This window comes from Octopus bimaculoides, chromosome 3, assembly GCF_001194135.2.
Source record: "Octopus bimaculoides isolate UCB-OBI-ISO-001 chromosome 3, ASM119413v2, whole genome shotgun sequence".
NCBI lineage: Eukaryota > Metazoa > Mollusca > Cephalopoda > Octopoda > Octopodidae > Octopus > Octopus bimaculoides.
The window spans coordinates 64,684,271-64,696,684 of NC_068983.1; positions in this window are offsets into that span (position 1 = coordinate 64,684,271).

Consider the following 12,414-nt stretch of genomic DNA (forward strand, 5'->3'; position numbering starts at 1 on the left):
GAAGAGGAACAACTTCCAGGTCATCTCTACTAAATCTCACGACTCAGTTCTGTTATTATATTGTTCGAAGACGATGCTACTTTTATCCTTTCGTCCTTTCTAGTCATCACAGTTCATTCCTTGCTCTTTCCCTCTCTTCTACGTTGTCAACTAGTAACCAGTGAGCGAACTTGTCACTGCCACTACAATTACCATATTTTCCGGTGTATAAGGCACTATTTATTTTTTGTTTACCTCCATGTTTTGAAAATGTTATTTCTGTATCTAAAAGAGACTTTTATACTGACGAAATGCGTTTGTTGTTGATTATAGTAAGATAAAATCATAACAATAACAATGCGTCACATAGCTGTAAAATAAGGTATTTTGAAATTACATATGCGTCAACAGCAACAAAGATAGCTGCGGTCACGTGATGACATTTAGTAGAGATGACCCGGAAGTTGTTCCTCTTCGATTACTATAGAAAACAGCAGCAGCTTTCTTCAACCGAATACACGTCGTAGATTGGGAGAAATTACCCAAATTCGACATCCTTCACAAGAAATAACTTCTAAAATACGAAATTTTGTCAAAAATGTTCTGAGTAAACCCTCTTGTACATGAGAAATTCTACCAGGATATGTGTGTGAATAAGGGGCTGTGTAGAGGCAGGAGACATGACAAAATTTTTAGTTTCTCCTCTCTTCCAGTCACCAGCTTGGTAATTCATATTGCATCAGTGGCACTACGCTGTATATGCTATATACAACTCGCCATTGATTAGTTCCCTAAGCTCTTACATATTACAGACATGAGTCACAAAACTTGGTGAAAGCAAGTGAAACTCTAGTGAATTGTAATCACCATCTATTTATCATACTAGATGTAAACACTCCCAAAAATCATGATGCTATGTTTTTTTTGTTTTTTTTTCTGACAGAAAACTTCTTCATGGATGCGTATTCGAAACACAATATATATTGCAGCAAATCCATCATCTTCTTAGCTGTTATTTACGAGAACGGCAGACGCATTTCGAACTATTTGGTGATTGTCAATACCTTTGCCGAGTTCTAAAAGTCTGGGTGAATGCAATTTAATGAACATTGCTTTGAAATTATCATTTTCTGTATATCATACTAAATGTAAAAACACTGTTATTTACATTTATCTTATATAACGGAGAAAATTACAAGTGAGATACATCTGCACAATATTGTCAAGCCCCAGCAAGTAAGACAAAAAATGTTTCATGAGTCACTGCTGCGATAATATTCGCCTCGCTCCGAGATCTATTGTCTATTTATAGACAAGTCTATGAAGGGATATTCTCTCAGAGAAAATCCAGCGCATCATGACTTTCATTGGTGTATATACTATTAGAATGATACATATTGCTTGATAAAACTGGTACCATCGGTTTCCAACAATGGTGCTCGATGTATTACCAACTTTTGCTACAGATATTCAAGATAACATTTCTTGTTGACCATTTATTTTGATTAGGTAACTCGTTTTTGACTTATGATGGTACTCTAGAGCTATTGCATGTAGGAATACGTATAAAAGATATACTGTAAGCCGTTGAAAATATTTTTGTTATTCCACCATTCCTTTTATATTAAGTAACGTCTGAATAATTTAACTATTATCTGCCCGAAATAGACAAGAAAAATGTTTATTTTTTTTAAATTGTTATCAATAATGTCAACTTTCTATGAATCCACATTGTAATTAAAGAAAAGAAATGAATATTATAGGCACAGAAGTGGCTAGGTGGTAAGTAACTTGCTTACCGACCATATGGTTCCAGATCCAGACCCACTACGTGGTATTTTGGACAAGTGTTTTTTACTATAGCCCCGGGCCAACCAAAGCCTTATGAGAGGATTTGGAAGACGGAAACTGAAAGAAGCCCGTCGTATATATATATATATATATATATATATATATTGTGTGTGTGTGTCTGTGTGTGTGTGTGTGTGTGTTTGTCGCCTACCATCGCTTGACAACAGATGTTTACGTCCCCGTAACCTGGCGGTTCGGCAAAAGAGACCTATCGAAGAAGTACTAGACTTACAAAGAATAAGTCCTGGGGTCGATTTGTTCGACTAAAGGTGGTGTTCCAGTATGGCCACAGTCAAACAACTGAAACAAATAAAAGAATAGAATAATAAAAGAAATTATTTTAAAGTACAAAACAAATAACATTTCTTTTGCATAAATTGGGAATAACATTTGTTTGCAATAAGCTGAGAATTTTCAAGAATTGAAGTTTGTGGAATCTTATGATTTTGCTTCAAAAAGGATCTTGTTTTCGCAAATAATGTCATGGTAACGAGCATAAAAGTTTCTCAAGGTAAATGTTAAAAATAATTGTGTTGTGTATTTGTGTCATATTTATGTGGTATTTCGTTGAGAGTTATCGAGCAAACAAAATTACTCAGCATGATGTGACAATAGGGTAGATTCAGTAGTTGATGAAATAGCTTCAGCTATCTAATGCAGCTTTCATTTCAAACATATGAGGATGAATGGTGGTCGAAGTTTTAATTCATCACAATGGACTTACTAGGAAATAGAATATGTCGTATAAGACAGCCGGAAGATCTATCGAAATGATAATATTGAAGTAGTTGCTGATTAGTTCTGTAGATAATAAAGCAACTGATTGTGAGAATACGAACATCAAAAGGGAGAGAGAGAGGGGGAGGGAGAGAGAGAAGGGGAGGGAGAGAGAAAGAAAACAGAAAGGTACAAAGAGAGTGGAATGTGACTGACGCCTGCCATAGATTTTATGTCGAGTATTGTACAACTCAGAAGGTTCGTGTCACAGACAAGACTGGCTATCAAATAACAACGTTCCTTTTTCTCTGTACTACTTTGTTTGCTCTACCTTTTACCTCGATGAATGAGCGCACATTAATTGTAATATGCAAATAACAACTGTCTTTTGTCGGGTTAATTGTGAGATTACCGGTTTATTTGATATTCGGTTATTGAGTTTCAGCCATTAGTTATTTATTTACGCCATTATTTTGATATATCAGTCCTTTACAAAAGATTTCCCCATTAGTCAGTTTTAAATTTAGACAGAGATCTTCTTCATTACTCCCAATGCAGATAGATCGTTATATAGCATCGAGCGAAATCAAGTTACGCCTGTAATAATGCTTTGTTAAAGATGCAGAGAGACTTCACAAAGAAATGTTGAATAAACAGTGAATGATATGAAAACACTAATACTTTTTTAATATGTCCAAGAAAATAGGTCAATCGAAAGGGGAATGTGATGGAAGACATCAGGTATATGCATTTTAGTTAGTAGGAGAACCTGAATTGCTGTATTTATGTTTGTTCAATCGGTGTGTGCGTATATACTTGTGATCCTTTTGTAGCTAGATTGCATATACATATTAGTACATATACAAAATCATTATTGATATGGTGTGATACCGGACTGATTTTATAATCAAGTGATTATGAATATTATACAACAGTTGACTGCGTATACATCTAAGTAATATGAAGTATTACATGCAATTTTCATTGAATGAATTTGCGAAGACATCTGCTAGCCACAATTCACCATATAATAAGGAAGACATCCGGCACATGCGTGTATAGGTTGATAAGTGCCTTGAAGGAAGTGCATAGGCCATTAATCATTTCGAGCCAGTCTCCCAATGAGTATTTCTGCCAAATGTGGAGAAAATCTGTTCAGTCGTTTTCCAGTAATTTTGCAAACACAATCAGGCAGGCAAAGACGAGTGATTACAATACCCTTCGATCGCTTACGCGAGCGAGGTAATGAGGTATAATCAAAACCACATACAAAAAATGCATTGAGAACATTTATTTTTTGTCTGTGTGTACGAGGAAAACAATAAATGAATGATCATCAAAATATAATATGTGGATGCATTTGTAAAAAAAAAATAAAATAAAAGAGCTGAATGAGGGACATGTCATTTAAACTAATGAAAGGAAGGAAGGCGGAAAAGAGAAAAAGCTTATTTAAGAGTGTACCCTCACTCAACCGACTAGGACTTGGTTCTGAATGAAATTTTTAAAGAACTGCAGTGAGTATATGGAAAGACTATGGAATCCATATACACAGGTGTATGATCGATGGTCGAAGCGAAGACGGTCAATTTGGCATCTAAGTACATGATTTACTAGTCGTAAGATTCGTGTCAGTTGTGTTCTTTTTTTTCTCTTTACATGTTCCATTATATCGGCACTCTTATTATCCGGGCTTAAAGTAGACGCTTGAGCGCATGACATCTCCAATGAAAAATTTCAGTGTTTAAGAAATATGAAGATATCGGGCTGCACATATGTCTGAAGAAAGGATTCTTGTAACGTGTCTCCTAAGTGTAGTCACTCACTTCACGATGGACTGATAGAGAAATAAATGAAAGCGGAATCGAAGTTTCTATTCGTCATAATGTGATTAGTGTTAAAATGGTTCTGTCACATTCAATGGTCAGTCGGGAGTTGAACGGAACTCAGTGAAATTATTGTTGATTGGATATGTTGTTATGCATAGGCGATGAAGGATTCAATTTCATGAAGAGTTGATAGAATTTGAACATGAGAGAGAGGGAGCGAGAGGCAGAGAAAGGCAGAGAGTGAGAGAGAAAGAGCGAGAGAGAGATAGAGAGAGAGGAGTGTGTTTGTATATGTGATCGGAATGCAAATGTCATCTAGCATAAATTTTATACTAAAATTAGTAACATCTCATATACTTCGTGTCAGAGAATCCCAAGTTGACGAAACTAGTTTGTCAAATCAAACACTTGATAACCGAATATAGAATGTTGGAATCTTACTTCTGACACGTGTTTTATTTATTATTTTTGTAATATTTTGGTTTCTGCTCTGCTCGCTGTCTTGATGAACAAGTTTATTTTATGCTCGATGAATTTACAAATTACAACTTAGTCCGTCAATTTAAGAATGGCATCTATTTTTTGTGTAGCTGTTGAGTGAAAGTGTTTAATCCCTTTGTTGTTGTTTGTTCGGTTGACATAATTTTTATATATCGAAGTTGTTCGAGAATTTTTTCTGATTAGATTTCAAAGTTGTGGCTTGAAATTTAGGGAGAGGCCTGTTACGTGTATGATGCGGAAAACATCTTATCTGAAAAATTTGTTTCTAAACACATCCAATAGATTTATTTATATTGCTTTAGTTGAGTCAGTACGAATGTCACACTCATTCTTATTCAATAGACCCCAGTGTGAACGAACAAAAATATCGTAAATTGTATTTAGAGTGGAACACAAACTGATACAGCTTTTAGCTAAGCATTGAAAAGTTACATTCTATCAGATCATCCCATACGTTCTGTCCGATTTTACTTTTTTTTAAATTGAATGGAATTAATAGTATTTTAGAATGTCTAATGGAATTAAAATTATTTTTATGCATCTGTGTACATTTAAACTAATTAAATATTATTTTACAGAATAACAGAATTAAAATTCCTTTGATTAAAACCCTTTCTAACATGGAAGTATCCAAAGAGCATTTAAGGCACATAATGCTTTATGAGTACCAAAAAGGAAACTCTGCAGCCGAAACGACTCGTAACATACACTCAGTTTATGGGAAAGAATACTTGAATGAAAGAACTTGCAGAAGATGGTTTGCAAAATTTAGAAGCGGAAATTTCAGCCTTGAAGATGAAGATCGAACAGGACGTCCAGTTGAGTTTGATGATAAGCTCCTTGAGGCATTAATTGAAGAAAATCCTGCATTATCAGTTGAATAATTAGCAATAAAGCTTAGTTCAAACTATACAACTGTTCATCGTCATCTTCAATAACTTGGAAGTGTTCCTAAACTTTGAAAATAGGTGCCTCATGAATTGTCCGAAAGCAACCGCCAATCCAGAGTTGACATCTGCTCTTCTCTCCATTCTCCCAAACTCATTTCACCCTTTTTGGATAGACTTGTGACTGGTGACGAAAAATGGAACTTCTATAGAAATATTGAATGTCGTAAACAGTGGTTGGTAAAAGGGAAAAAAAACTCAACCACAACCGAAAAGGGAACTTCATGGGAAAAGGTTCTTCTCTCTATCTGGTGAGATTGTAATAGAGTACTTTACTTTGGATTTTTACCTCCTAATGTAATAATCAATGCTCAAGTCTATTGTGAGCAATTAGAGCTTTAGAACCAAGCTTTGAAGAAAAAAAAGACCTGCTTTAATGAATCAAAAAGGAGTGATGTTTCATCAGGACAATGCGCGACCACACACTCAAAAGATCACACCACAGAAGGTCGAAGAGCTTGGTTGGGAAAAAGTTCCTCATCCATCTTATTCTCCCGATCTTGCTCCTCGAAGCTACCATTTGTTTCGTAGTTTACAGAATCATTGGGTGGGGGCATAACTTTCGCAAGCCAGGAGGAGGTCAAAACTGACATTTCAGAGTTCTTCAAACCAAAAGAGATTTACATTGCTAGGATTAAAAAGCTTGTAAATAGATGGAAAGAAGTCATAGGTAATCAGGGATAGTACATTGATTATTAAACTTCAATTAAATATAACATTTGATTACATGTTTTCTTTATTAAAAATTCGGACAGAACTTATGGGATGACTGATATTTCTACCTCTCAGTAATTTAAATAACCTGTTTTGTTACTAAAATTAAATTAACATCAAGCAACTTTATCTTTATAGAAACATATATTATGTATAATGAATTTAAAGAAAATTTACAATAACTGAACATCCGAAAACTGCATTATTTTGCAGTGTCGAAGTAATCTACACTCACATATAAAAACGTATGTTGGTATTTCGCCAAGAAAATGGCATTCGGTAATTGAATTGACCTACTACATATCACTCGCCTAATTAGAATATGATTCGACATGTTAGTGTGTATGACATTTTAATAGTATTGAAATAATATGCCATATATAGAATATAATACATAAATATAAGGAAATTTTGTTTAAAAATTACATAAATATTGAGCTAATATTTGATAACACAGAAAACGACTGTCTTACTGTTTATTATTCTGGTTTGATCGCATTATCCCAAAAGGACGCTAAAAACATTGATAGATAAAATATATTAAATTTACAAAGTTTTATTGCCATTCATCTTCATCTTCTGAACATCTTTCTTTCATTTAGCAATTAACTAATATAATCTCTCCGACAACGCTGCAAATCTCTTTATTCATGCAATATTACAACTATATTTAAGGCGGCGTGCTGGCAAAATCGTTAGCACACCAAGCGAAATGCTTAGCGTGCATTTGTCCGCCTTTACGTTGAGCACTAGCGTCAATATAATTCACATATTTTCTCCCCCGAAATCTTGTTCTTCTGCAAAAACAATTGAAACCAGTTTTCCAGTTGTATTTCAATTCGTAAGATTCACCTATATACTGTAAAATGTGGTTACGTAATATTGCATCTCTCTGTCTCTGTATCTCTTTGCTGTCTTTCAGTCTATCTTTTTCTCTGTATATCTATCGATCAATCGACCGATCGATATATATATCTATGTATGTATACGTAGGAGTAAACATGCTAGTATGACTGAATTACTCGTGCATGGCCGCTCGTTATAATGCCAAATGTAATTAAGATTATACTTGTTTGTTTTGATATATTGACCAAATATCACGTTTAAATATATCAGCAGTTGTCGTAGTGGAATCATTAGTTTTTCTTTTACAAGTCTCTCAATACCTCTCGCTTATCCTCGTGTCTTTCTCTATGTTTAGACAGGGTTTCAATTAGCAGCATTCTATTCACATATGACAATTGTTTACAAATAATGGGTCTAATTGAATGAAATTCAAGTCCGAATTTCTATTTCCTTTGACTTCGACGGAGAAAATGCGGCTTTTAAGATATTTTCACACTTGGTTGTTTTTATCATTTTCCTTGTCTAATTTCCTTCCGCCGTCTTTAAAGAAAAACCGTATCTATAGAATTCATTTTGGTTGAGAATTAGAAAACGAAAATAAAAACAAATATATTAATAGACATGAAAAAAACTAATAATTCATTTTAATGATAGAGAAAATCAAACAAAAATAGTATTGAAATAATTAATCTTAAGGTAATGTCTCCTTTGTATTCTATTAAATTATGATAATTCTGTGTTTATCCAAAGCAATTCTTCTCACAAGAAACGCAGCATTCGTGATTAGAATTCTCAATAGTATAAGTTGTTAGACAGTAAATTAATTAGCGGGTACACCTCCCTAAGAGTACAGTCGTTATCGTATTACAAATTTCAGACTGAGACGTATTTTGAATAGATTATTGCACCATATCTTTTTTAAAAGTTTGACTGAAACGAATCTTAGAGTTTTTATTTCTTTAACAGGTTTCTTTTTGTTTAGCGTTATCGAATAACATACCAGACAATACTGCGGTCGACTGCGATACTCTCACGCGCGCGCGCACATACACACACACTCTCTCTCTATTTTCGTTCTTTCTCCTTCTCTCTATCTTTTTCTTACTTTTTTTCTCTCTTTTTCTCCCCCCCCCCTCTCTCTCTCAATCTCATTTTTCGTTTATTTTTGGAAATGGCTTCGTTGAGCTGTGAAACGAAAATGCTGGTGGTGGATTACTGTCACTGTCCCACAATCGCATCTATCGTGAAAAATAGGACGGAAGGATAGTTATAGAAATTACGAACGAAAAATTGTCGAAGACGTTACCATTAATCATGTCATAAAGAATTGAATCAAAGTAGGATCATGGCATTACCAATATTTGTTATCTCCTAAAACGGGAGCCATCGATGACTTTCGGTTATTGTTTATGATTGCATTAATCATGATAAGTACAGTTTTAAAGAAATGCATATAATTTGCAACGGGGCAGTTAATAATTTTATCTTAGATTATAGTTTTCAGTGTCTATAATGTTTGAAAGTCTGATTCTTGGGGAACGTTTATTAAGATAACTTATGGGTAACAAAATTGCTCTTGATATGTCATCAATTTATTTTAGTAATATTCTCAGGTCTATGAGGCACATAAGCTGCTTTGTCGGAAATATAAGCCAGTAGATAGTAAGCAGTGACGGATGTTAAGTTGCGGCCGTTTTCAATTAGTTGCCAACATTTCTAATTTACATCAATATTAAATCTACTTTACTATTATATATAGATATATGAATTGAAAATAATAATTTAAACGATGTGAAGCGTTTTGGGCGGGAAACCAATGGAAATGATTTTTAATATTAATAATTGAAATTGTCAGGAACGGTTAAATGCAAGAATGACTTATGGAAAGTATTTAATGACATCGCTACGTTCTGAATACATCAATCTAGTGGACACCTTTCCCTGTTAACTGTCTGGTATTCAACTGATTGCATCACATCAATCATAAGAATTTGAAGTATTTTTAGACCATTTCAAAAATTAAAAACATTTAAAATTATTTCAAATATGTTTACCTAATTGGTATGAATAAATTACATATTTTGCCGTTGGAATACGATTGGTACAAGTGATGTCTACATGTCGGACGAAAATGTATAAGAATCAACATCGTGACATAGTTTATCTTAAATTATTCTACGTAGAATTTTCATTATACGCTCTCCTATTATATTCCTTGTACTGCGGCTAATCTACCGAGTACAAGAAGTAGCATAGGTTACAAATATTTTGATGAATAATAAACTGATAAGAAAATATTGATGTATAAGCTTACAAATGTGCATGAGGTAGTCAAATGAAAACCACATATTGTTGGTATATCATCTTCGCATTGATAAGATTAATGAATGAATCATTAATTTAGTTTTGATTCAATACTCAGATGTGAAACTCGCCAAAGGTAAATGTTCCGTTGTTATTATTAAACCTACTTTTACTTATATTTTAATATATGCATTTAATTCTTCGCAACATAAATTACAAAATAATCTCAACCTAATCTTTCGATCCTAACACCATTCAAAATATTGCTCTTTCGGTTCACATTTAGCTAATTTGCAATAATTGTATACCAGATTCTAAAAACAAAATGACTGGCATGGATAGATTGCACATGTAAACTAATGCAAAATAAATTCATTTTGTGGCAGGTTCTAAAATCTGTGTGAACTGTTTTCATATATTACAGAAAAGGAACAACCACATGAATTCACATTATGACGTAATAATTTTCTACGAACACCATGCAAATGTATTGGCTATAACTATTCAATGAATTCCATTAATGAAATGTATTTTAAAATGAAATATATAAAACGAAGCGCTATAAGTAGGTACATTTGAAATCATGAAAAACCCATAAAGAATCAAAAATAAAATTAGTCAGTATCAGAGGCTCTAAGTACCTCGTTCGACTTACCAAGAGTAGCAAACAAATCTCTCCGAAATAACATTTTACCAAACTAGAAATCACGCATTCATGGATAGTGTGACCCTAGTTCACTGAAACCGGTAAAATAAAAAGAAAATTCAAAATAAGAATACTTTGGCTTGTAAGCAGGCTTCATTAGCGTTAACCTGGAGTTAAACAACGACTATTTTGCAAATATTGAAAGACTTTAATATTTCTTATTAATATCTATAAATAAATTAATGACTATAAATATCAGATGGAAAATTGCTTATATATGCAGTTTCCGCTATGATTATTCTCAACAAATGATGAAATCTAAAATGTGTGTTGCACCCGGAATCAGAAACATTATGCGACAGATATATATTCATTCTTGATAAAGGTTGCTTTCTTGTTGATGTACATCGTCCCCCCACGACCCTTAATCTAGCAAAGCGGTGAAAAAAAGAGCTTTAATTTCTGAAGACATATAACATCAAAGTAGTAATTATCCCACGTGTCATTCTTATCTTTCCGTAGTACACGGTGAATAAAATTTGAGTTATATTAATATTTTCTCTCATATTTCCAGCATATTTTTATGGAACAGAGCAGTATCATGTATCTGTCAAGAATAATTGTACTAACAACAACAAGCAATGCAAATAATAGAGCGATGTTACTATCAGAGAGTAGATATTGTCTAATTTACATTTTAGCTTATTTAAATATCGCAGATGTTAGAGAAAATAAATATTTATTCCTTGGCACATATTTAATCAATAATTTAGATCGATGATCATGTATATTATGAAATTCACATTACATGATTATTATATAATAACGCACTTAAAAGTGACCGAATAAAATACATTTCTATAATTCAATATAATACATCTGATAAGTGCGAGTAACTGTTAACGATAATTCACAAGTGATCAATAATTCTCTTTGAATAAAACTAAGAATATTTCTAATATAGTCATACATATCTATGGACACAGACACACACGTACAGAAACATACACACACACAAACAAGCACGTATTTCCATATATATGAATGATATATATGCATATATATATATATATATATATATATATATGATATACATCTATTATCTACATGCGTATATATATATTTTATACATACGCGTATACATATATGTATATACATCATTTTACATACACACACCCACACATACATATATGTATGTGTATAAATGTATACATATATATTTATAGATATATACATAGACATGTAGATATAAGTACATCAGTATGTATATACATTTGTGTGCCTGTAGATGATAAAAATATTGGGCATAAATCGTTTTAATTCCTTTTACCGTCAATCGTAGGTAATTGAAGATAAAATTTTCTTGCAATCAATACGTTATAATTATACGTCTTCAGCGTATATAATATTTCGTAAGACTAATATTGTGATCAATTGCATTATATATGTATGCATGAATACACACACACAGACACGCACGCACACACACACACACACACACACACACACACACACACACACACACACACACACACACACACACACATTTCCCTCTCAATATTACCTCATATTTGGCGAAATTCGTTGGTAAAGTGCATATTTCCGCAGCAATTATGAGGTGAGATTGTGCAGAACGGTTTGAGATGCAAAGAGTAACATTTAGGGAAGGCTATGGAGATAAAATTACAGCGTCATATTTGCACACGCTCTGAAATATGAACACGGTTGCAGAGGTATATGCATATATGTATATAAACATACACACATACATACATATATATATATATATATATATACATGTGCGTGTGCGTGTGTGTGTGTGTATATGTATATGTATATGTGTATGTATATATATAATATATATATATATATATATATATGTAACAATTAGAAAATGGAGGATAATATGCTGAACCCAACTACTTGCAGATGGTGTATCCCGTTGAATTCATTAATGTAATTCATAGCAAAAGTGACAAAAAAGGAAGAAAAGAAAAAGAAAGGAAGAACCAAAGCACAGGTGTCCATGGCAGAGTATGTTATTTTGCCAACATGGTTTACATATAGAAGTACAAAGTAC